At 44.9% G+C, this 23,137-nt stretch overlaps 1 pseudogene; it reads left to right on the top strand.

Annotated features, from left to right (window-relative positions):
• Positions 1-9,584: 9,584 nt before the first annotated feature.
• LOC123187699 (peptidyl-prolyl cis-trans isomerase E-like) lies at positions 9,585-12,886 on the top strand (annotated as a pseudogene).
• The last annotated feature ends 10,251 nt before the right edge of the window (positions 12,887-23,137 follow it).

The raw sequence follows: 23,137 nt of genomic DNA, 5'->3' as shown, positions 1-23,137 counted from the left end.
GTGCCTGTGTACGCATGGGCCTCATCATCGAACATCGGCTGCGGACACCGATTCGAAGGGGAAAAGGAGAGGTTTGAGACAGGAACTCACGAGGGGCTCGAATTTGTGGTAGGGGCGGCCGGGGAGGTGACGAGAGTAACGGTGGTCGACGATGAACTGGAGATGCTCATATGCTCCGGGAGCCGAAGAAGACGAAAAAGATGACTAGGTTGCGGAAGCGTCTTAAGCGCTGATGGTTCTGGGACAGATGTAATTGATTACGAGGAGATGCTCGCAGGTGACGTCGCAGGCGTGACGGCGACGACGGCCGCCATGCCTCTCAATCGAGTAAGGCTCCCCGGTCTTCAGAAGGCTGCTGGAAATCAACCGCCGGGAGGTCCTCAACGAGCTCTACCGCAAGAACATCACCAACGCTCGACATGTATTCTGTTCCAAAGACATCTATTTCATGGCGTACGAGCAGTACCGCAGATGGCTCTTAGGCGCTATCCCCTCGCTCGGCAGTAGGCTGGTCAGGACCTGCTTGACTACTCGGCCGCGGCACATCCCCAATAGCTACGTATCCCCTGAACTCGCTTGCCGTGTCATTGACGTGGGCGTCTTCATTTGCTTGGCATCCTCACTGATCCATGTTCGCTTTGATGTATGTTGTGACGATCTAAATCACGGCCACACCATCGTATTTCAGTCAACCCGGCCATGGACTATGATCGAGCCCAAGGATAAAGCAGCCAGCATTAGCGACGTAAAGGAGTACATCGGCTCCCCATCTATGAAATAATACTATAGACATTAGCCACTATCCTTGAATTGACTAGAAACACAGTAGACCTGCAGTTTAAAGGGTGCTCGTCTACGCCTATTTCCGACAGGAGCTAAGTTGATCCGGTTTGATTATTTTGCTTACTTATTATGCAATTCACTTCATACTAATGGACATTCTCTGATTGACTAATTTTTATGGGGTTAGCTAGCTAGCTAGCTTGCATCAAACAGATAGGCCACACATTGTTAAAAGCAAAATTATGTGTTTTTTTATTTCCAGTTCTTTACTTTAAATGTTTTTGCTCGTGAAATTTATTTTGTAAAATGTAGCTGGTAGCCTATATAGTGTTGTTCGTTAACATGGTTTTGATTTTTTACTTCCAATGTTGCCGCAAAAGTTTTTATGAATATGATGATGTATGTTTAATTGGCTTTCTATCTATCATCTTTCGAGTTGTAGTAATGGGGTCATATTTATCTAAGGCCAATGTAGTCTTGTGAGTAACCAGCATTCAGATCAAAATAACATGAATTAAGCTGATGAAATTCAATTGTATTTTTTTCTCTTTTGACGGTGTAGTTTTTTAAACTTTTGATGTGTAATTAAGGCTCTGCTACATGTACTATAGAATCATATGGCTGCCAATATTTTACTTTCCTAAAGGTAGTAAGGATATCAAGTATTGTTTTGTCGTTTGTGTGGTTACATGTATATCATTCAAATATTATATTAAGCTCAAGGAGAGCAAGAGTGGCAATGCGGTGGCCAACAAGGGGAGCGCCATCATGGGAGCCGCGTCCACCAAGTCCATGGCCACGTTGGGGGAAATGCCGCTAACCTGTCGGGAGGAGCGGTGGTTGCGGCGGTCCTGCTGTGAGATGGGTGGTGGACCGTTGGCTCGACTTCTTTCTTTCGGCCAAGGTCCTCACATCAAGTAATTCCCAATTTATCTATTTATATATTTCATACATGATTTCATATGACACCGAATATAAGATATGATAAGTGCTAAATATGTTATGTCGAGTAGTGTTTCTAGAACGTACACGCTAGGCCACGTGGGTGTTATGTTGAAATAGTGGACGTACCGGACGGCTGGCTGGTGTCTTTTTTCCGGCGGTTCTGGCCGGTGCTCAAGGACATTTTCTATGATATTATCAATGGGTTTGCGCTAGGCACAATAGACATCTCTCACCTCAATTTTGGTGTCATTAGCCTCAGCCCTAAAGTCAAGGGGGCGGACTCGATCAAGCAATACCGTCCTATCACCCTTATTAACGTGCCTTTCAAATTATGCTCCAAAGCCTACTCTACGAGATTTGCCCCGGTTGCACAACGTGTGATCGACCGTTGCCAGTCGGGTTTCCTCAAAGGCCGTAACATCTTAGAAGGTCCGGTAGTTTTGCAAGAGATCGTGCACGAGCTTAAGCGCACGCGACAATCGGCCGTGCTCTTCAAGCTCGACTTCGAGAAAGCCTACGACCGAGTGAACTGGGAGTTCATTCGTGAGGTGCTGACCCGGAAGGGATTCGAGTCGGGTTTCATTCATCGCATTATGCAACTAGTCGCGGGGGGCCAGACTGCGATTGCAATCAACGGAGAAGTGGGGAGCTTCTTCCGCAACAAACGCGGTCTCAGACAAGGAGACCCCTCCTCGCCTTTGATTTTCAACTTTGTTGCCGACGCTCTCTCGGCCATGGTGAACAAGGCCAAGATCGCAGGCCATATCCGAGGTGTGGTGCCTCACCTGTGCCCTGGAGGGATCACCCACTTACAATATGCGGACGACACCCTGCTGCTCTTCGAGCCCGATGACCATAGCATAGCCTCGATTAAGCTCATCCTCCTCGCTTTCGAGATCATTTCCGGCTTGAAGATTAATTTTCTGAAGAGCGAGGTGATTGCCATTGGGATGGACAATCCCAGCGCCTCCCGCATTGCTAACCTACTTAACTGCAAACTAGGGAGTTTCCCAATTAAGTACCTAGGACTTCCCATTTCGGACAAACACATTTCGATTCTCGAATGGGAACCACTATATGGCAAAGTGGCGAACCGGGTCAGCCCCTGGCGCGGCAGATTCCTTTCATCTGCGGCTAGGTTGATTCTGACGAATTCTAGTCTGTCCTCCCTGCCCTTGTTTACCATGGGCATGTTCCTGCTGGCTGACGGAGTTCACGCCAAGCTCGACACCCCTAGATCTAAGTTCTTTTGGGAAGGGACTGGGACAAAAAAGAAATACCACCTGATCAAGTGGGCGGCGCTTTGCCGCCCCATGAAATTCGGTGGCCTTGGGATCCTCAACTCCAAACTCATGAATGTAGCTCTCCTTGTCAAGTGGGTATGGAAACTCTCCCAGAACGAACAAGGGCTTTGGGCTGAAATTCTTCGCGCCAAATACTTCCCCGTTGGGAACTTTCTCACCTCAAAGGCGAAGGGATCGCCTTTCTGGAATGGGATTCAGGCGGTTAAGCCGGCCTTCACGCTTAGGGCCAAGTTCTGCGTTAAGAATGGGAAAACCACGAGACTCTGGCACGACCACTGGCTAGGGGCGGAGCCTTTATGGCGAAGCCACTTGGACATCTACCAACTAGTGACGGACGTTGAAATCTTGGTGGCCGACGCGCTTAGAACTAACCCTCCTGCCATAGCTTTCAAAAGACCTCTCCTCGCCCATGAACGGTCAAATTGGGATGGGCTCCTAACTGCCTTGCAAGGGGTCTCTCTCTGCCCTGAGGCTGACTCGGTCTCCTGGTCCCTCTCGAGATCCGGCAAGTTCACGGTACAATCGCTTTACAACAAGCTGACTGAGGGACCGACCCTCGACATAGCTAGGGGGCTATGGAAAGCGTCTATTCCTCTAAAGATCAAAGTGTTCCTTTGGCAATTATTCCGTGACCGCCTACCTTCGTCTAACAACATTGCCATTCGACACGGCCCTTCGGATGGGTCATGTGCGCTATGTGGAGCGCACGAAGATGCGAACCACATCTTCTTTCAATGTCACCTAGCACGGTTTGCTTGAAGTGCCGTCCGTGAGGCTTTTGCGCATAACAGGAATCCCCAAACGGCTGCGGACCTACGTGGGATACTTCTCGCTCATAGAGGTAGTTTCGGGCGCGTGCTGTGGCGATGCGTAGGGGCGCTGTGCTGGTCATTGTGGACCACCCGTAATAAGATGACTATCGAACACAAGTTCCCTGCTCACCCTGCTGATATTATTTTCAAATGCCACTTGTTTCTTCAGACATGGACACCGTTGGGGAAACGGCGTGATGCAGACCGGATGATGGAGGCCATGGAGCGGATTCACATGATTCAGATTGAAGCCCGACGCTAAGTCCCCGCTCGTGGCGCTTTTGGACTGGCCGCCTCGTCCCTTTAATTGCCATCTCTCTTTTCAGGCTGAGGCCGGTTGCATGTTCAGTACTTTGGGCTTTTGACCCCCTTTTTTTATTTCGTTCGAACTCTCTGTTCCTTTGTTAGATGCTGCCTGTGGTGGGCTTTATTAATTTAAAGCCGGACGCATCGTGCGTCTCCGTTCTGAAAAAAATAGTGGACGTGGACTTTGTGAAGGGTGCTGAGACATACTTATTGTGTTGAGGCATTCGATTAGTTTTTTCTCCCGTTGCAACGCACGGGCATGTTTCCTAGTATTTTTATTTTTTAATAATAAAGTACGGATTGACTCCGTGGGTTCATCGCCACAATACGCTTCTTTCCATGAATTTATGCTTTTAGTTTTTTTTCAACAAGTCTATATTTTTTCCAAAATTCAAGATGGTACTAATCTATTTATAATTCCTAAAAAAACTGCATGTCTGACCGAACGAAACAAATCAAAGGAAATATGGATTTCTTTGCTTTTGTTATTATTACTTTTAAAAAAAGATCGTCCAGCCTCCTCGTCTTATATATATATAGCTAAGCTAAACCGGGAGATCCATCAAGCCTCCGTCGAGACAAACACACCTAATAAAACACGGATTGACTCCGTGAGTTCACCGTCACAATACACTTCTTCCCGTGAATTTACGCTTTCAATTTTTTTTCAATACGTTCATATTTTTTTCAAAATTCAAGGTGGTACTAATCTATTTATAATTCCTAAGAAAAACTGCATGTCTGACCGAACGAAACAAATCAAAGGAAATATGGATTTCTTTCCTTTTGTTATTATTACTTAAAAAAAAGATCGTCCAGCCTCCTCGTCCTATATATATAGCTAAGCTAAACCGGGAGATCCATCAAGCCTCCGTCGAGACAAACACACCTATACGGTACGGTACAGATCGATCTATCTGGCCGAGCCCTAGGCTAGCTAACCCAAACCGATCATGTCGATGGTCATCACACGCGCGCCGGCGCCAAGATCGGGGACGACACCCTGGGCGAAGTCTTTGCGTGCCTGCCGGGCCTACGCGCCCTCCTCCGCTGTGCGGCCACCTGCAAGCGGTGGCGCCGCATCGTCACCGGGCGGGACTTCCTCCGCCGCGCCGGCCTCTCCGCGTGCCGCCCCTGCATCCTCGCCGGGATCTTCTCCCAGAACTATTAGTCTATTACGCCGCCTGCAATTACAGGACAAACGATGATCGGTACGAGCCTCCGTGGCTCTTCAGCCTTCAGGCGGCCCTCGACGTCCATGGTTGTACCTTCGACTCCTGCGTCACCATCCGCAGCGGTAACCAACGGCTCTTTGGCCACGCGAGACCGCTTGCGGCGCGCCGCGGTTTCCTCTTGGCGTGCATTCTGCTGCTTTCTTCTTCCTCGCAGCAGCAGGGAGACGGCGACTGCGGCCCGCAGAAGCTCAACCTACCGGTGTGCCGCCCTCTGCTTGACAGAAGGAGCACACAACTTCTCCCACCAACTCCCTTCAACAAGACGTCCTACTTGGACTATGCCTTGAAAGGCTGCGCGATTATCACGGCCATCGATCACACCATCGTCCGAGTTGACATCCATGGAGATCAACCTACCATGCCTACATATAAAAATAGGAGGGGAGGCGGTGGCCAGAGGTAAGGGACGAGGAAGTGCCCAGCTCGTGGGCCAGATGGAGAAAAAATTTGGGAGGGCCTGTTGCCGTGCATGAGGAAGAAGATAGGAGGTGGGTCTTGGGCATGGAATCGCCGCGGACATGCTGGGGTCGGGTACTTTGGCGGCGGTGCTCGGAGGGCCTCAGATGAAGTCACGGCGCAGGGGGCAGAGCGGTGGTGCACATACGACAGAGAGCGGTGGCGGCAAGCAGGGGAGCTTCGAGCCTTGGACGGATGCTCCAGTCCCTCTAGGCGATGGGCCGGCGAAGACGGCCACAACATCCTTGATGGGTATTTCTTTGGAGTCATCGACGAGATTATGGATTTTTGTAAAGGAGTTGTAGCGTCATTGGCCGCCTAAGCCTTGGTCTAGACCGACAACTGGACACCGGTTCTTTTGAGGAGTGGTTTCTAATCTGGCGGACCTTCTCTTTGGGAAAGGAGATGCCAAGCCGGAGGAGTGCGGGGCATGGCCCTAGCCGATGGCCCATGACAACACGGTGCTCACAAGTAGTTTCCTGTAAGGTACTTCTGCTGCTCATGCATGACTTCAACGTCCGTGGATTTTGGGCTGCACAATTAACATCAAAAATCTGATTCCTGTTTGTTCCACACAACTAGCAATCCTCCTTCCCTCAGCTACACAACAACAAAATCTTCAAACTTCGATCTAATTAGTGGCGGCGAGTTTGTTCTGGATGCAAATATAGAACATAGCCAATTTAAAGCACCACGAGTTCCACCATCGCAAACTTTGTGGCTGACCACCTTATCTTCGCTGTGTTCTTGTGCGACCCGATAGCCGATTTTGAATGTTGTCAAGCACCATCATGTTCTTGGTACCCAGACCAGCACCTTTGAGGGCTTAGCCAAGTTGATTTATTTAACAATTTAACAACAAAGGGCTAGATATTGTTATGGGATAAATTTTGATGGATAAGATTTTGGCAGGGTACAAAACAATGTAGGTGAGGAGGGAAGACACAGAGAATGGTTTGCAAAGTGTGTAGACAGAATTTCATACATATACATTGACCATGATGCTTGTGATTGCTTATATATTTTGCCTAACACATTTGTTCACTCATTATTTACTCTCCTTTTATCAAAATTTATTTATTTCGTACTACACTGTAGCATGTTCGAGGGATGGATGCAAGCAAAGATGGCCATGATGCTAGCTGACAACACTCGCTAACTTTAGGAGTTTTACATACCTTTCCTCTAACTAAAAAAAGGAGTTTCTTACCAACTACTAAGCCTAACATTCATAGAAAATGGCTGTAAAGTCAGTACTGAACTTACTTTATTGTATATACCTCCATAATATTCCATCCAAAATACTAAAGTTTATTGCTAATGCTTTGTTTCAGGATATGCATACAAGATATTTGCAGTACAGCTCAAGGCAGATCGTATAAAATAGGAGTCAATCTGATTATGTTTTACCTGCATATACATTTTTGTTTTCTTTTGGTGTGTAGTCATCTCTTATAGTGACCACAAATTAGTACATATAAATTCAATTTTATGATCACTGTTAATATGAACAAGATTCCTGCTCTATGGCATTTATGGTTAGTGATATGTAACAGTGAGCTGCACTTTTTTTTTCATCATGTTAGCAAAGCATCATTTTTGTTTTCGAGAAGATTTGATGACAGTGCAGCTTATAAACTTACTCAAGAATGGACTGACGTTAACAATTCTTTTGTTAGATATTGATCAATACATTTGGTGATTTAACTCCCTTGATATTTTCAGTTGCTTCAGTTTTGTACCTAGATTGGATTGTATTTAGGCTGCACACAGTACAAGCTTCACTGTATATTCAGATGTACAGGATGGTAGACGTGCATATCATACTGGTTTTCTACTCTACAGTTTTGCGCACCCATGGCGTCAATTTTGAACCTGTAAGATGTTTTAATGCATGCGAACATGGCCTAATTTATTAACAGAGAGAACTCTATATGCTACTACTGTATGTGAAATGCATGTGTTTGCTGGAGAATTGTTATTATTTTAAATGACAGTTATATAGGCCTTGTTGGACAAGGAAATTTCCCCATTTGTCATGTTTTTATGTCAAATATATCGTGTTTATGTTTTTATGACGATCACATTGTACTTCCCTTGTGATTATGATCACAAGTGATAATCTATAATCCACCATGTTCTTGCTAGAAAATAGGATTAAAAGATAAAAAACATATGTTTCTGAAGTTTACACCTGTTTCCAAGACCCCATATGAATACATTACAGATGCAGTACTATTATTGTCCATGATTTTTTATTACAATGTGTTTGCTCTATGAGTGAGGAGCTTGAAAATAATATATCTCAAGGGCATTGTATGAGTCTTTAGAAGGAAAGACGTACAAAGCTTCAGGAGAAAGGAAAAACAGAAAAGGCTAGGAAAGACTTTAGTGAGGGTGCAGGACTGATGTTTCTCTACTATTGTACGGTCTGCCATGTTCCCATGTTTCTTCCTGCACTCGTTCTCCGAGAACGATGAGGACAAGGGAGGCGCTGTCCATCAGTGGGGAAGAAGAATGAGTGGGGAAGAAGAATGGAGAACAGGAAAGAACAATTGAGTTCATGCGTGTTGTCTGTGTGTTTGTCGGTCAAGTCTTTCAATGGGCCAAGCCCAAAAAATAGTGCAAAATAAATTACAAATGAAATATAATATTCCAAAAAAAGTTTGTCGTCTTAAAAATGATTCCATTTAAATAAAACTTTCTTAAAAAACACCTTCTCAAAATAAAAAATATTCATGTTTTTCTGAATAACAAAAAATAAAATTGATTGAAAGACTATTCTATACGCAACTACTCTTTAATCGGATCTGAAATAGGTCATGATGAAAATTGTGGGTATGTCCAAAATTTCATGGTCCAAAAAGAAATACTTAGTATTCCATTTAAATAAAACATTCTTAAAAAAACACCTTCTCAAAATAAAAAATTATTGATGTTTTTCTGAATAACAAAAAATAAAATTGATTGAAAGGCTATTCCATATGCAACTACTCTTTCATCGGATGAAATGAAAGTGCGGATGTGAAATAGTTCATGACGAACATTAGGTATATCCAAATTTCATAGTGCAAAAAGAAATACTTAGTGTAAACTTATTTCTGACGTTTGCAAAATTTGGATTAAAAAGGTGTTTCATAATGGCACTTGGAGCAAGTTATATTTAATATTTCGTCCGGTGCAACGCACGGGCATTTGCACTAGTGTGTATATATATATATATAGACAAATGTTTGCTACAAGCAGTGGTAGTTACCACCACTTGCGTTTTGTATGTTGTATGTAGTATCTGTCGAAACCGAGAGTATGTACGTGTAGTATGTACTATATAACAATGATTAGGTAGTATATATACAAATTTTTAGGTAGTATGTACCATTTTTTGAGTATGCTCTTTTTTACGTACAAATATGTACGTATTTCACAAATATAACAAAAACTATGGGCTCATATGCAATTTTTTCATGTAACTTGTTTTGAAATATCTTACATATAGTATACGAACATATTTAAAATAATAAAATAGTATATATAGTACCACATCCTAGTATATGAGACATGTGGGGTAACTACCACCGGGTGGTAGGATGGATTTTCCCTATATATATATATATATATATATATATATAAATTTATTTAATTTAATAAATAAAGCACGGATTGAGTCTCTGGATTCACCATCGTGGACTTTTTACACAAAGGTATCTGTAGTTTTTAACAATTGAACCCGCGGTACTGTTTTTAAGTGGTGAACAGAGAAAGCGTTTCGTGGCCGGTGGATTGTGCCTCATGGACTCGGAGCAGATTTATGAAAAAGAACACACGAACTTGGGATCTCCTCCTCGATGCGTAAAGGTATGGCGCCGCCGCCGCCGCTGCCCCACGCGCGGCCGGTCTTCTCGGATCTCCTCCTCGATGCGTAAGGGTACGGTGCCACCGCCACCGCCGCCACGCGCGGCCGGTCTTCTCCGTCCATCCGTTCTTGGGGTCCCCTGCTTCTGTTTTCCTCCCCGCAAGCAATCCCCGGCTCCTACTGACCCCGTAGCTTCATCATCGCAGTCGCCACCACCGTCGCCTCCATGAACCAGCCGGTGCAGAAGAACACCCCCTACATAGGTACACGGTGGCACCATCCTCCCTCACTAACCTCTTCTCTGCCGCCGTTATCCGCGCTCGGTCGCTCGCCAGCTGTTTGACGAAATTTCTCAGTGAGATGCGCATGGTTCGCCCCCGGCTGCTCTCCGGGTTGCTTCCCCGGGTGCGGAAGGACCTTGCCTTTTCTTGTTCCTGTGCAATGGAAAACTAAGCCGAGCTCCATCCCTGCTTTCGTCAGCACAGGTGGACTGGCGGAGGAGGGGGAGAGAAGATCCTGCATGCGGTGTTCGTGCAGTCCTGGTTCAAGGAGATCAAGGGCGTCAAGAGGCCGCTCGACCAGGCCACGCAGAAGCACTGCTCCTTTGGGTTCTTCACGTTCCTGGAGCGCGAGAACACCGCCACCGCCATGGACAACATGGATGGCGCTGAGTTCTTCGGCCGCGTCCTCACCGTGAACTACACCTTCCCCGAGAAAATCAAGGGAGGGGAGCAGGGATGGGCCGCGCAGCCAGGTATGTCATGTGTCCCGTGCTTCTCCTCTGTTCAATTACGTTACGCTCTGCTTTCGTGCTTGCGTACCTGGTTGCTTGACACTAGGGTTAGGGCTGCCAAATGTTTTTCTTACCTGGTATGAAGTTGGAAGATTAAGGGCGAGGAATTTTTAGGACGCGATTAGACTAAAGCCTAAAGATCGATATGGTGTTAATGTCTGTGAATTATGCTTTTGTATTGTGGTTTGTCTTTACGTTCTCATTATAAGGATTTACTACAGTTCAAATTGATAGAAAAATGAATTGTCCATGTACATTAAGTTTTTGTGCTGAGTCAAGGAGAAAAGTCAGCCACCGCCGCGGCGACATGTCGCGGCCATGTGAGTGTGTGGACGGGCTGACTGGTGATGGGACTTGGGGAACAAGAGCATGGGAAGCCAGGCCTTAGGAGCAAGGGCGATGGGCAGCGCGAGGACCTCGACAGTGTAGCGGTGCCTACTGGTTCTACAGGTTCCTCTCTCTCCCTTGCTTTCTCTGCCTCAATCCCAATCTTACCTCTACTTGCCGTACCATGTACATCATGTAGAACAAACTGGTTATGGAGGTGAGTGTCCCATCCATGACAAGCATAGAGCACCCACGAACTGAAACAGAGCATTGGTGTTCAGTTAGACCAGAGCATAGAGCACCCATCCATTACACACACGATCATGTTTCGGGAACCACTGCATCATAATTTTTCGTTTTAAACTGAGTGCTGGTTAAATAAGCACAACCCTCTTATTACAAGGTTAAGTTCAACTCGACACCAGCAATATTGGCTTGTAATGAGCTAGATTGGCTAAGACTGGACATTATGGATTTGGTAGTGTATATACTATATACTGGAAAATGGTAGCATAGTCTTTGTATGCTTATTTTTTTAATCGACAACACTCTAGAGTCTTGATGCTTAACTGTTGCTTTGAAATATTTGGATTGCATATTAAACTAGAGTTTCAGTGTTGAAATTTGATACCTTGCATTAGAGAGGTATAAACACTAGACAACAAGGTCACTTTGATGCAAGCTAACCGTTTACATGAGCTTCGCGATGTGGATTCCAGCTTACTTGATGTTACATGAGACTATTTCCAGATTACCTGATCTAATATTTGCTGATTGTAGTGTGAGCCAATGAAATCAGATGACGTTTCTCAATGGGGAAATTTGGATGTTGTGTGTTACCTGTTGTTTCTTCATAACACACAGCTAAATTTCAGATTATCTTCATTGTATAGCTAATCCTCTGCCCCTCTGTAGTAAGCCTAGAATTTGAATATTTTGTACTTTGACAGTTTAGCATATACCATCTTCTTAGATTTCTTCTATTAATGTTAATAGAGTGTATAATTATTTCCTAATCAGAATTAAGAACTGTTCCCGACCAAAATAATTAAGCCAGGACCCAGATTAGTGATGAAATACTTGAGTTGTACAACAACTGAATTGCATCATTTCTATTTTATACAGCAGCCAGGACCCAGATTAGTGATGTTTATATGAACAGAAAACCGTATGAGATTTTCATGACAATATGTATGATCTCTACTTGTAAAGACTGGTACTTTAAGCCTAGAGGGACCCCTTTTGGAAAATATAAAGAAATTTTCAGCTTAGAATGACCCAACGAATTTCCTCATTGAGAAATTTTCAGCTTAGAATGACCGAACAATTTCCAGTTTACTTTAAGTAAGCTTAGAATGACCCAATGAAGTGTACTTTGCATCATACAAAAGGAAATTGTCGTGTACTCAGTATATACTTGTAAAATATAACTAACACATACATAAGAACAGTAAACCATGTCTAAAGTTTGGATCTGTACATAATTTTTTGGTCTACTGAATCTGATTATATTAACTTGGTTGGTGGTCATTGCTTCCTGTTTTAGCTATTTGTACACCTATTTGAGCACACACAATTATTTCTGGCAATTATTCTATAGGGACAGATGAGGCCGCCACAATCCCATGTCTCGCTCAATGTATGAATGACCCCTGAGTATAATTTGCGCCAAGTACTTCAGCTTAGCCTACTTATGTTGTTTTAAGGACAATCATTCTATTTTAGACCATTTGAAAATAAATTGATCTGAAATGTGTAATGCATCTTTTAGTCCCATAATTTTGGATGATAGGCAGTTTGTCAAGTTCACTGGAAGATATTTTAGGAATGGATGATGCAATCTCTGCGGGACTGTGGACCATGCTACTCGGGTCAGAGCGCAAGCTAGCTACTATTTTTAAGAAGGGGTGCCAAGTTGATATAGAGGAGCGTGGAGTTGTGGGGGTCTTGAACAATATTTATTCGGCTAGAGTGTGATATTTTTTTATCATTTATTTGGCTAGAGTATGTGATATTATTTTTATCCCGTTGGGCATGTTTGCTATATACTAATAAAGTATACGGATTGCTTCTGCCCGTTCACCGTCAACATATTACAGAAACTCCTTATGTTTTAAAACGTTTCAATGTTTTGTTAAAAAAATGACGCGTGGTTCGTCCATTTCTAAACGTCAACCCCGTATATGTACTTATTGGGCCATAGATACTAATGGGCCTGCTCCTGGGCTTCAGAAGATAAGCAAAAAAAGAATTTTTGGGTGGGGATTCGAACTCGGGTCGTTTCCTTCCACCTGCCCGGCAAAACATTATAGTTAGAGATAGAGGCAGGACCAGAGATGGAGGCGAGCTTTCTCGATCTGGGCTAAGTTGGCTTTGTGAAGTTAGGTTAATGCATGACTGGCTTGAAAGGAGCTGGAGTGCTACCAAACAACCCGTAAGTCGGTGATGTCTTCATAGTTCTTCTACACATATTGTTGTTGTTTTTAACATCACTGGGAGGCAGAAAAACTGCCCACCTGAATTTTCATATAACCAGATCAAACAAGAGTTACAGAGTAGAGAGGGGTCGAGAGGGAGGCCCCCCACGCAAGTTACAACTGCACCGAAAAAGCAGCGGAGCTTCTACACATATTGTCACTGGTTTCCATCACTTTTCTTTCCCATAAGGACACCAAATTCCATGGGCATAATGATGATCACTAGAAAATGACTATGTACTCCCTCCTCTTCTAAATACAAGTCTTTTTTAAAGGTTTCAATACAAAATACATACTGATTTATATAGACATACTTTAGAGTATAGATTTACGCATTTTGCTTCGTATGTAGTCCCTTATCGAAATCTCTAAACAAACTTATATTTAGGAACGGTGGGAGTACATATTAAATCTACATACAATTGATGCCCCGTGTAATCACGAAATCAAGGGTTTGGACTAACATTTATTCAAGGCATTTATGTATCATTCAATATAAGTCATTGTTTTAAAATAAATTTACTGAGCTAGAGAGACGAGAAGTTTTTTTTCTCCTGTTGCACTATAGTTATTTTGTTCTCAATGGCTTGATTTGAACGCCGAAATTTTATTATCTCTTATCCCGTTGCAACGCACGGGCCCTTTTGCTAGTAAATAATAAAATTGCATCCATATCCATTGACCATTTAGCGACGACTATAAGCACTGAAGTGAGCTTAAGGCATGACGCTGTCATCGGCCCCCCATCATCGGAGCTGAGCAAAACTTGTTGTAGTAGATAGTCGGGAAGTCATCGTGCTAAGGCCTAGGACCGGGCCGGTAAAATCCGGGGCCCTGTGCGAAACAAAAAACGGGGCCCTACCTCGCTAAAAAAATGAACTAACGAGTAAAAAAAATTACGGGGAAAACTAACAAGCAACTATAATGTGTATATATATCTCACAGGAAAAAAATATAATGTAAATAATATAATGTCGATGTTTTGCAATTAGACGAATCGTCTAACTCACCTAGATTTGGGTCATGTCCAGTTGAATTGCTACCATGTGATCTTTAATTGGGGAGGTAAGACCAATCTCTAACGAAGTAACGATCTCTGTCAAAAGTTAATTAGGAAATTAAGAATTAGATTTTAGGAGTAAAAACTAGAGGATTTGCTAAGAACCTGAAGGCTGGAGTCGGTCAATCGATCACGGACTGATTCGACGAGTCGACGAGTCTGAAAATTAAGAGAGGAAGCTAGGACGGCAACGACAGCGGCCTGAATCTGATCGCTCTGATGAGGCAAAGGCGACCACCGCCGAGACTATCGTCTCCTCTTTTTGACTCTTGTAGCGGCGTCGACGAAACTGCTGTTGGTTTCTCGATCGAGGCGATCCCGATTGACTGGTATAGCGATCCCTTTTTTTTTGGAACCCACGATCCCGTTTCCATCGCTAGAGAGCAGTTTCCTTTTTTCTTTGGAAAGATCGATCTTTTTTTTAGGAATTGGGAAAGATTGATCGAGTCTGGCACGAGCTGACGAGCTCCAGTACTCGATGGCCTCTACTCAGGCCCAGCTCCAACGCCTAGCGGAGTGCGGCAGCTGCTACGCATTTTTTTTCTTTCAAAAATACTAGGCCTATATAAGAAACATTGGGCCCCCCAAAATTATGGGCCCTGTGCGGGCCGCACATCTGGTACCACTATGGGCCCGGCCCTGCTAAGGCCTCATAGGAGCAGCGCACCAGAACAACAACTGTCACTGATGAAGAATAGCGTATATCAAAAGGATTCAACATGTAGACACACGGGCATAGACGAACGACAAACAGATCTGAGCAGATCCACCAAAGATAGATCCGTCGGAGACACACCTCCACACGTCCACCGACGATACTAGACGCACCGCTGGAACGGGGGCTAGGCATAGAGAACCTTATCCATCTTCAGGGTGACGCCGCCGTCTCACCTTCCTGAGCAAGACACAAACCCTAATAAAACTCGAAGAAATATCTAAAAGCGGAGCCCTCCCGCCGGCAAGAGTCGGGATCCACCACGGCCCCATGGCTCTAAGGCCACCGAAGACGAGATGGACTAGCGACAACACTGATGAAAGGCAGAGGAACTGTAATTTGTCTGGCTGTAAATTCTTTTTCGAGAAGTACACCAAATCAATTTAAACTGGTTGAATTTTTGGACAAAATTAAAGGAACAACAATATATGTAGTTGACTGGCCCGATCGCCCCGCGTCACCTAGCCCTAGGTGAGTTGGGCGAGGCTAGCACTCCTCGCACCATCGTCCTTCCTTTTCCCCTCTTCTTGTCGCGTTGTCACTGGAGGACGTCATCGACTGAAGCCCGGGCGACCGGCACCGCCGGGGGGGGGGGGGGGGGGGAGGGAGGAGGCTCTCCGCGTCCTGTAGGGCAGCATGTTCGGGCGATGCACCGGAGCGCGTCACGGCTCCCAGGGCCGAGCTCACATCCTCATGTGGTCTCGGTGGTGGCGTGGCAGCTTAGGGCTGTGTCTGCGGGTGACAGGAGCGGTGTTGCGGACAGATCCATGCAGGCGTGTGACAGTTAGGTTCCATGATGGTGTTGGTGGATGTAGGTTGGCGGGGGGCGAGCACGAGGGGGTCGGGTGTGGTGGTGCCGGCCCTGGAAGCGCCAGGATCCTCTCCTTCACCTTTGGTCCATGTCAGCGGTCTGAGAGAAAGGTCGGATTGATGCTGGGCAGCCGCAACTTAGGCATTGTCAATGGTCAACCCGACGTGGTTGCCATGTATCAGACTTGGATGGCTTGTTGTTGGTGATCCAGATCTGGTCAGCCTGGTGGTGGTGGCTGCAGACCATGTTGTAGCGACCTCCCGCGGCTCCACGATGGCAGTGGTCACGGAAAGGTCTTTGGAAGGGTTCGTCTCTCCAGATCTGATGGTGGACTGTGGTGATGAGATGCAAACTATGGACGAAGTCTTGACGCGGAGGGATTGTTGTGCAGCGGCAGCGGTAACTCATCACATATAGCTGGTGGGATCGCGGAAAAGTGATGACCACAACGCATGAGTGACTTCGATGGTGCTATGCACATTCTGTCTAGAGCTCGTGCGTGAAAACCTAACTGTGCTGCTATGCGCATTCTGCCTGGAGCTCGTGCATGAAAACCTAACTCAAATCTGAGTTGGTTATGCCTGGCAACAACGATATTTTTTGCGTTGTTACCTTGTTGAAAGTATTGCTCGGTATGCTCATACTGATTCTTGAGGGTGAATACCTAAATTCTTGTCTTGATGGTTGGATCATGTGAAGGCGGCGTTTGAGCATTGCTCCCTTTCTAAAGGCATTGTTGTTAAAGAACTTCATCGATTTGTAGTATCATGAAATGGTTGATGTGAATATTATCATTGCTATAGTCTGTCGATCATGAATTTGATCGCTTAAAAAGAATCTTTTTCTTCGCCTACGCATAGCTTTGTGAAGGTCTCTTCATTTTTGCTATTTTCACCTGTCCTCTTTACTATGCATACAGGGGCTGTTTGGTTGCTGCCCAGAGAGAAATTTGCCTCGCCAGAGGCTAGCCGGACAATTGCAGCACCTTGTTTGGTTGGTGCCTGAGCAATAATTGAACCAGGCTGACCTGAGCTCGTTGGCAGGTAATTAGCCGGTGCCAGGCCATCAAAATTGGAGGCCTGACTCAGGCAGAACCAGTGAATGCGTGCATGCATGTATTTAACTTGTTTGTATCATTTAAATATTACTCAGGCACAGGGATGGCTCCAGGAAATAAACCAAACAGCATGCTGCCATCGGAGGCAAAGTCGTGAGAACGTCCTGTGCCTGTCAGGCGCTCATTTTTTTTCAGGCAGGTTCCTCAGGTCTCCAACCAAACAGCCTCATAAGACTTGTCAGGTTCCAGCTCATGACGGCGCCGGACGAGCAGGGAAGTCTGCTGCCCCGCCGCCGCCGGAGATGATGCTGTATCGCTTCGTTCGCTTCGTCGCGCTGATCGAGAGGCTTGGCAACGCCTTGGGCACGCTGGCCTTCACCTGGGCGACTGTCGTGCTGCTCGGCGGCTACTCCAAAGACCTCAGTTTGGAGGATGATTTTTGGTATGCGACAGTGATTGTATTCCTCGAAGCTACAAGGTATGACAAAGCAGTTTTGTGAGTACATATAGATCCACGATGAATATAAACATGGGTGTGTTAGGGCACATCTAGATGTGCTCTAGTTATGACATAAGTGAGTGAATTAAGTATAAAGAAAAAGAGAAAAAAGAAAAAAATATATCTACACGAATCTTAACATAAGATCAATGACATAAAACTTAGACGTGCAATACTTATAGTATATTTAGATGTGTTTTAGCAAAACTGTATGAACATCTTTCCGGTTTTGTACATTTATACATTTTTCTGAAAGAAATTCATGGTACCATACAGCGGTAATTTAGACTGAGATAGGCCAGCTTATACAGAACATAAAAAAATGTACAAGAAACAAGGACGGTTGCAAGTCATCCTACATTAAAAGCATGTACAGCCGGGACTCCATAGATTAACCCTCAAAGTCTCCTTAAATGTTTGGGCCGTCCGATACTTCTCATATTGTCGTCATACATGAGATAAGTATTGGGAGTATCTGGGCATGTCCGGTTAGTAGTCCTGCGTTTGTCACGTAGGATTTGGCCCAACATGGACCATATTTTTTCTATGTTTATTCTCTCTCTTCATTTTTTCACTTCATCTCCACCAGTCACATGCATGCATAGTTTAAAAAACTGAACCCGGCCGGTGATTGGACCAGAAAAACGGGAACCAACGACCATGTCGGTTTTTAAGCTCCATAGGCCGTTCTGCAATTAGATCAAACAAACCAGGTGGTTTTCTGACCAGGAAGAAAACCGAGCTATTGAACTGGGGAAACGTTACACAAAACCACTGATCGAACAAGGGAGAAAAGGAAAAAAATTGACCCAACCGAATTCCTCAAAGTCTCCTTAAAAGCTTGGGCTGTCTGGCACTCCTTATATTGTCGTCATATATGAGATGAGTATGAGGAGTGCCCGCCGCTAGTGATGCTCCGTCTGTCACATAGGATTTGGCCCAACATGGACCACCTTTTTTCTTTGTTTATTCTTTCTCTTCTATTTTTCACTCCATCTCCACCAATCACATGCATGCATAGTTTCAAAAACTGGATCGGGCCGGCAGTCGGACCCGAAAAAACCGGAACTGGCAACCCTGTCGGTTTTTTAGCTTCATAGGCCATTCTGCAATTAGATCGAACGAAATGAGCAGTTTTCTGAAGAAGAAAAAAGGAATAAAACAGGGATGTTGAACTGGGAAAATGTTTTAAAAGATTCAGATGAGGTGGGAGTCGATACCATGTCACCTGGAAGGTGTGTGCTAGATACCCTTGACCAAATAACCACCACGGCCGTCTATTTTTTTAGGGGAAGGACCACCACGGCCGTCTTTACTTAATACTTATATTATTTTATATATATGATTAAAAACCAGCAAATGAAACGGTGAACCGATAGTCCGTCCGATTGAAAACTAAATCTGCGGGCTCATCGGTTCAATCACCGGTCCGTTTTTTTAACTATGTATACATGTGATTGGATGTATAGAGAAGAAAGAGGGGGACATGACGAAAATTTAAGATGTAATTGGCCATAGTCAACGCACGTGCCCGCCCGGACATTTGAGGGGCCAGATTAGGTGTACATAGTTGTAGATACTCTAAGACCGTTCCCTGGGCGTGTCCGTGCACAATGAAGTATCCAACAGTCTGCCCCCACTTTCCCCTACTGGTCGGCCCCTTTTTTTTTCTTTCTCAAACTCAATATTTTCGCTTGTGGTTAAAATAATCCAAAGATAAATGTTACTACAACAATCATTTGAAGATAAACATTGCAATTCAATTACAAAATTTCATCTTGCATAGTTTGAATTTAAATTCAATTGATTCGGCCATCTATTGGTTCACATCCCCGTGATCATGATGCACCAACGCATGCTTCACTAAATCATAGAGAAATTGCGTACGCATTTCTCGACTACGAATCCTTCAGTGCATTTCAAGGAAAAATTCAAACTCTATGGCTTCATGTTGCGCGAGGCAGATAGGATGCAATTGCAACATGTTTTAGAGCACTCCTGATGCCCTCTTCATATCTTTTCTAGCACCTTCTTGCCTTTGGGAAAGTGAGATTTTTTTGTTACCTTATTGACCGGGAGATGGTGTGACCAAACGCCGCACGCCGAGGATAGATACCAGCGGCAGTACTCCAGGGTATAGTCATGCCCATTGATGACATAGTTGGATTTTTTTGAAGCTTTGCCCTCACAAAGTCTTTGTAAAATAGTGGTGACCCATGGAGCACGTTGATGTGGTTATGAGGCCGTGAATATCAAAGAAAGAGTGCCGAATTCACAGGTCTTCTAATGCAAATGCTTGGAAAAAAATACTGGCCGGGGGGGGGGGGGGGGAGCTTCCCCACCTGAATATATTACCACTCAAACGAAGTTACAAGGAGACTCAAGTTTGTTGCCTTAAGAAGATGGCAAACAGGAAGAGAGAAATAATAACCACAGCCTAGCACTGCTTCAAATGGTTCAATAATGATGGTGGAATCCTCAACATGATACTAGTATTGCCCTAGCTGAGCATAGGTGCAATTCTTCCATTGCCCATGCATATGCAATCTAGGGATCTGAGCATGCCTGGAAACCAACTTGAAATTCCAAGCATAGACGGAGCTAGATAGGTACTTGGGTGTGCAAATGTACACCCACTATTTCTGCAAGAAGGTTCTACCTATGTATAATACACAGATGGATAAAAAATTGCAGTAAAACTGTTATTCTGCAAGGGAATATGTACACCCATTGTCTGAATGTTGTGTACACCCATTGTCTGAATGTTGGCTCCACCACTGACTCCCAAGTGTCAAAAGCTGAGTTATATCCTCGTCATTTGGTTCTTTGAAGTACTCCTTTTTTCCAAACACCTCACCACTGCAGTTATAAATCTAACCATTGCTTCTAGGCATATGGCCCGAGACATCAAGAGGTACTCGTCGCACTGGTTCCGGTCGTACCATATGCAAGCATCCTATGCATTTCTGGAGAGAAGAAAAACCCAATTAGGCCAATGGCATCTCTCTTTGGCATGAAGTAATAATCATAGGCCTTCACACCCTGCATAATGCGCAAGAACAATGACATGTGCATCCAGAAGCAACACCAAAAGAAGGCATCATAAAGTAACGGCTCGGCTATAAAATAGTCAGTGTAGAGATCAACATGGCCTATTGCACATGACAATAAAAAAACTTCATTTCCGGGTGTTGAACACTTAATCCTTGAAGTTCAAAATATGCTACTTTTCCTTTTGTGTTTCTTCAAGAACACCCATCATCATCGCCAACTTCCGAATAATCATTCAAAGACGATGATTCGATGAATTCATTATAGAAGTACTCATGATCAGAATATATTGTGTTTCTTTGCTACTCCCTCTGTTTCGAAATATAGTGCACGTAACTTTTTGGGAAAATTCAAAATTGTAGTGCGTGTTTGCTTCTTTCCCCACTCTTGATGAAAATACCCCTTATCCTCCCGTCACACATCTCCTTCCTCACCTATCCCCTGCTCTGCACCATCGTCTCCGCCTCCCCGCGCCCACGGCTGGCTTCCCGCCCTGAGTCTCTGCATCCATGACTCGCGCCTCCACGTCAGCTGGCCTCACCGCGTCCACAACAGTCGTCGCCGCATCCACGCCCGGCGCCCTCCATGTTTCTGCATCCTTGGCTGCCCCATGCCTCAGCTCTCCGATCTTCCATCACTTATCCCCTTGTCCTGCAAAACATGGTGTCCTTGCCTCGCCGCATCTACCACCACAGGAGCAAGGAAAACAGGGCGCCGTCTCAGCCGTACTACGCAATGCGGAGGCGAGCTCCGTCGCACTCTTGACGCACGCACACAATGTTCGTTGACAGAAAGCACGTTCACCAACCGCGGGAACTCCAGAGCAAGCATGTGTACGCGAGCATCGGTGGCATAGAGCATGCATGTACAATATTTTCTAGTGGTTGCAGTAGTGGATGCGGGTAGTGAATCTTAGCTGCTAGCGTGGTCGTCAAGCGAACCTTCCTAGCCATGGTGCTCGGGGAGGAGGAGGGAATGGGATGGCTGCATTGGGCCTGCTAATCCCTCTTGATGAAGGAGGGGAAGGGGGAGAGGAGGAGGAAGAATATGGGGGGGGGGAGCCGCCCGACGAACTATTGGGATATCCTCCTCATGTGGGCTGTGAGGAGGAGACCATTTCAGGCCTTTTAGGCAGCCCAAAGAGGTGAAGAAGCCCACTACCAATTAGGGTTATGACCTAGGGTCATTTTGGACTTTGCACTGATAGGATGGCGAGGCTTTACCCTCCATCTAGCAGCCACCATCAAGAGGGACGAAAATTAGTTCATCCTCTAAGGGAGAAGAAAGAAAACCAAGAGAGAAAGGGAAGAAGAGAAAGATTGAAGGAAGAAGCAAAGGGAGTTCCTCCCCAAGGTAGTGATGGTCCAGATCAACTACCTTGTCTCCTTCAAGCTCCGGTTCCACTACCTTTGGTGAGATTGTTCCAATCCCTAGCTCTTGAGCTCCAAATCTTGTTGTGTTAATCCAAGATTCAGAAATCTTGATGTATGAGATCCTCTAGTGCTATCTAGAGAAGAACTTGTTGTATCCCACATTTGATAATAGTGGAAGAGGATTTGGGTGGCTCCGGCCCGTGGTTTTTTCCTTCAAGTTCCGGGGGGGGGGGGATTCCCATGTAGAAATATGTCGTCTCTTTGTTGATGCTTGCTGCTGTCCAGAAAGTTACTCCTACCACAAGACACTCGCATGAGGAGTGTCTTGTGTGCTGAGTAACATTTTACCTCCACATATGATGTTGCATATGGTTCCTGCTGTGCTAAGCAACGATCCTTGAGTTAGTACATGACGTGGTGCTGAGATTACTTTGTTTCAGCTACAGTTTTCAGTTAACCACAAGTGCATTTGTGTGCTAAGTCCCATCAGAGTGGTATCAAAGCCTTGGTTGCTTAGGAGGTTGATAATCTCAGTTGCTTGATTGTTGCTGGAAGTGCTGCTCACAATGGCTTTGAAAGGAAGCGCTAATACAAGTGGCATGTTAAAACTTGACTCTTGAAATTGCTCATTATGGAAGCACATGATGGAAGACATCCTTTATTGCAAGGATTTGTATGAGCCAGTTGTGAAAGAAAAGATACACACAAGTGTCACGGAAGAAGAATGGAGAGTGTTGCACAGAAAGGCAGTAGGTATGATTTGATTGTAGATCAACCATAATATTCTTCACCATGTTGCAAATGACACAAATGCGTATGAGATGTGGCAGAAGTTGGAGTTCATGTATGAGAGGAAGATATCAATGAATAAGGCCTCTGTGATCAAAACACTTGCAAAGCTTGAGTACAGAGATGGCACAAGTGTGATTGAGCACTTGAATGTCTTCCAATGCCATATAAATCAACTCTCAATCATGAAGATCAACTTTGAGGATGAGGTACAAACATTGTTGCTGCTGAGTTCCATGCCTGATAGTTAGAACACGCTTGTTGTGTCACTTAGCAATTCAACTCTGGGTGGGAAGCCGACTTTGGAGATGGTGAAGAATAGCATGCTGAATTAAGAAGCCATGCAGAAGAAAAAGGGTGATGCCTCTTCTTCTGATGCATATGTAGCTGAAACCCATTGGAAGAATGAGAACCATGGATGTAGCAATACAGGATTTAAGCAAGGAAGAAGTAAATCCAGGGGGAGATCCGAGTCCAAATAGAGAAAATAT

The sequence above is a fragment of the Triticum aestivum genome, chromosome 2A (genome assembly GCF_018294505.1).
Source record: "Triticum aestivum cultivar Chinese Spring chromosome 2A, IWGSC CS RefSeq v2.1, whole genome shotgun sequence".
Taxonomy (NCBI): Eukaryota; Viridiplantae; Streptophyta; class Magnoliopsida; order Poales; family Poaceae; genus Triticum; species Triticum aestivum.
The sequence above is the reverse complement of the archived record's forward strand: the minus strand, read 5'-3'. Positions and strand labels throughout refer to the sequence as shown.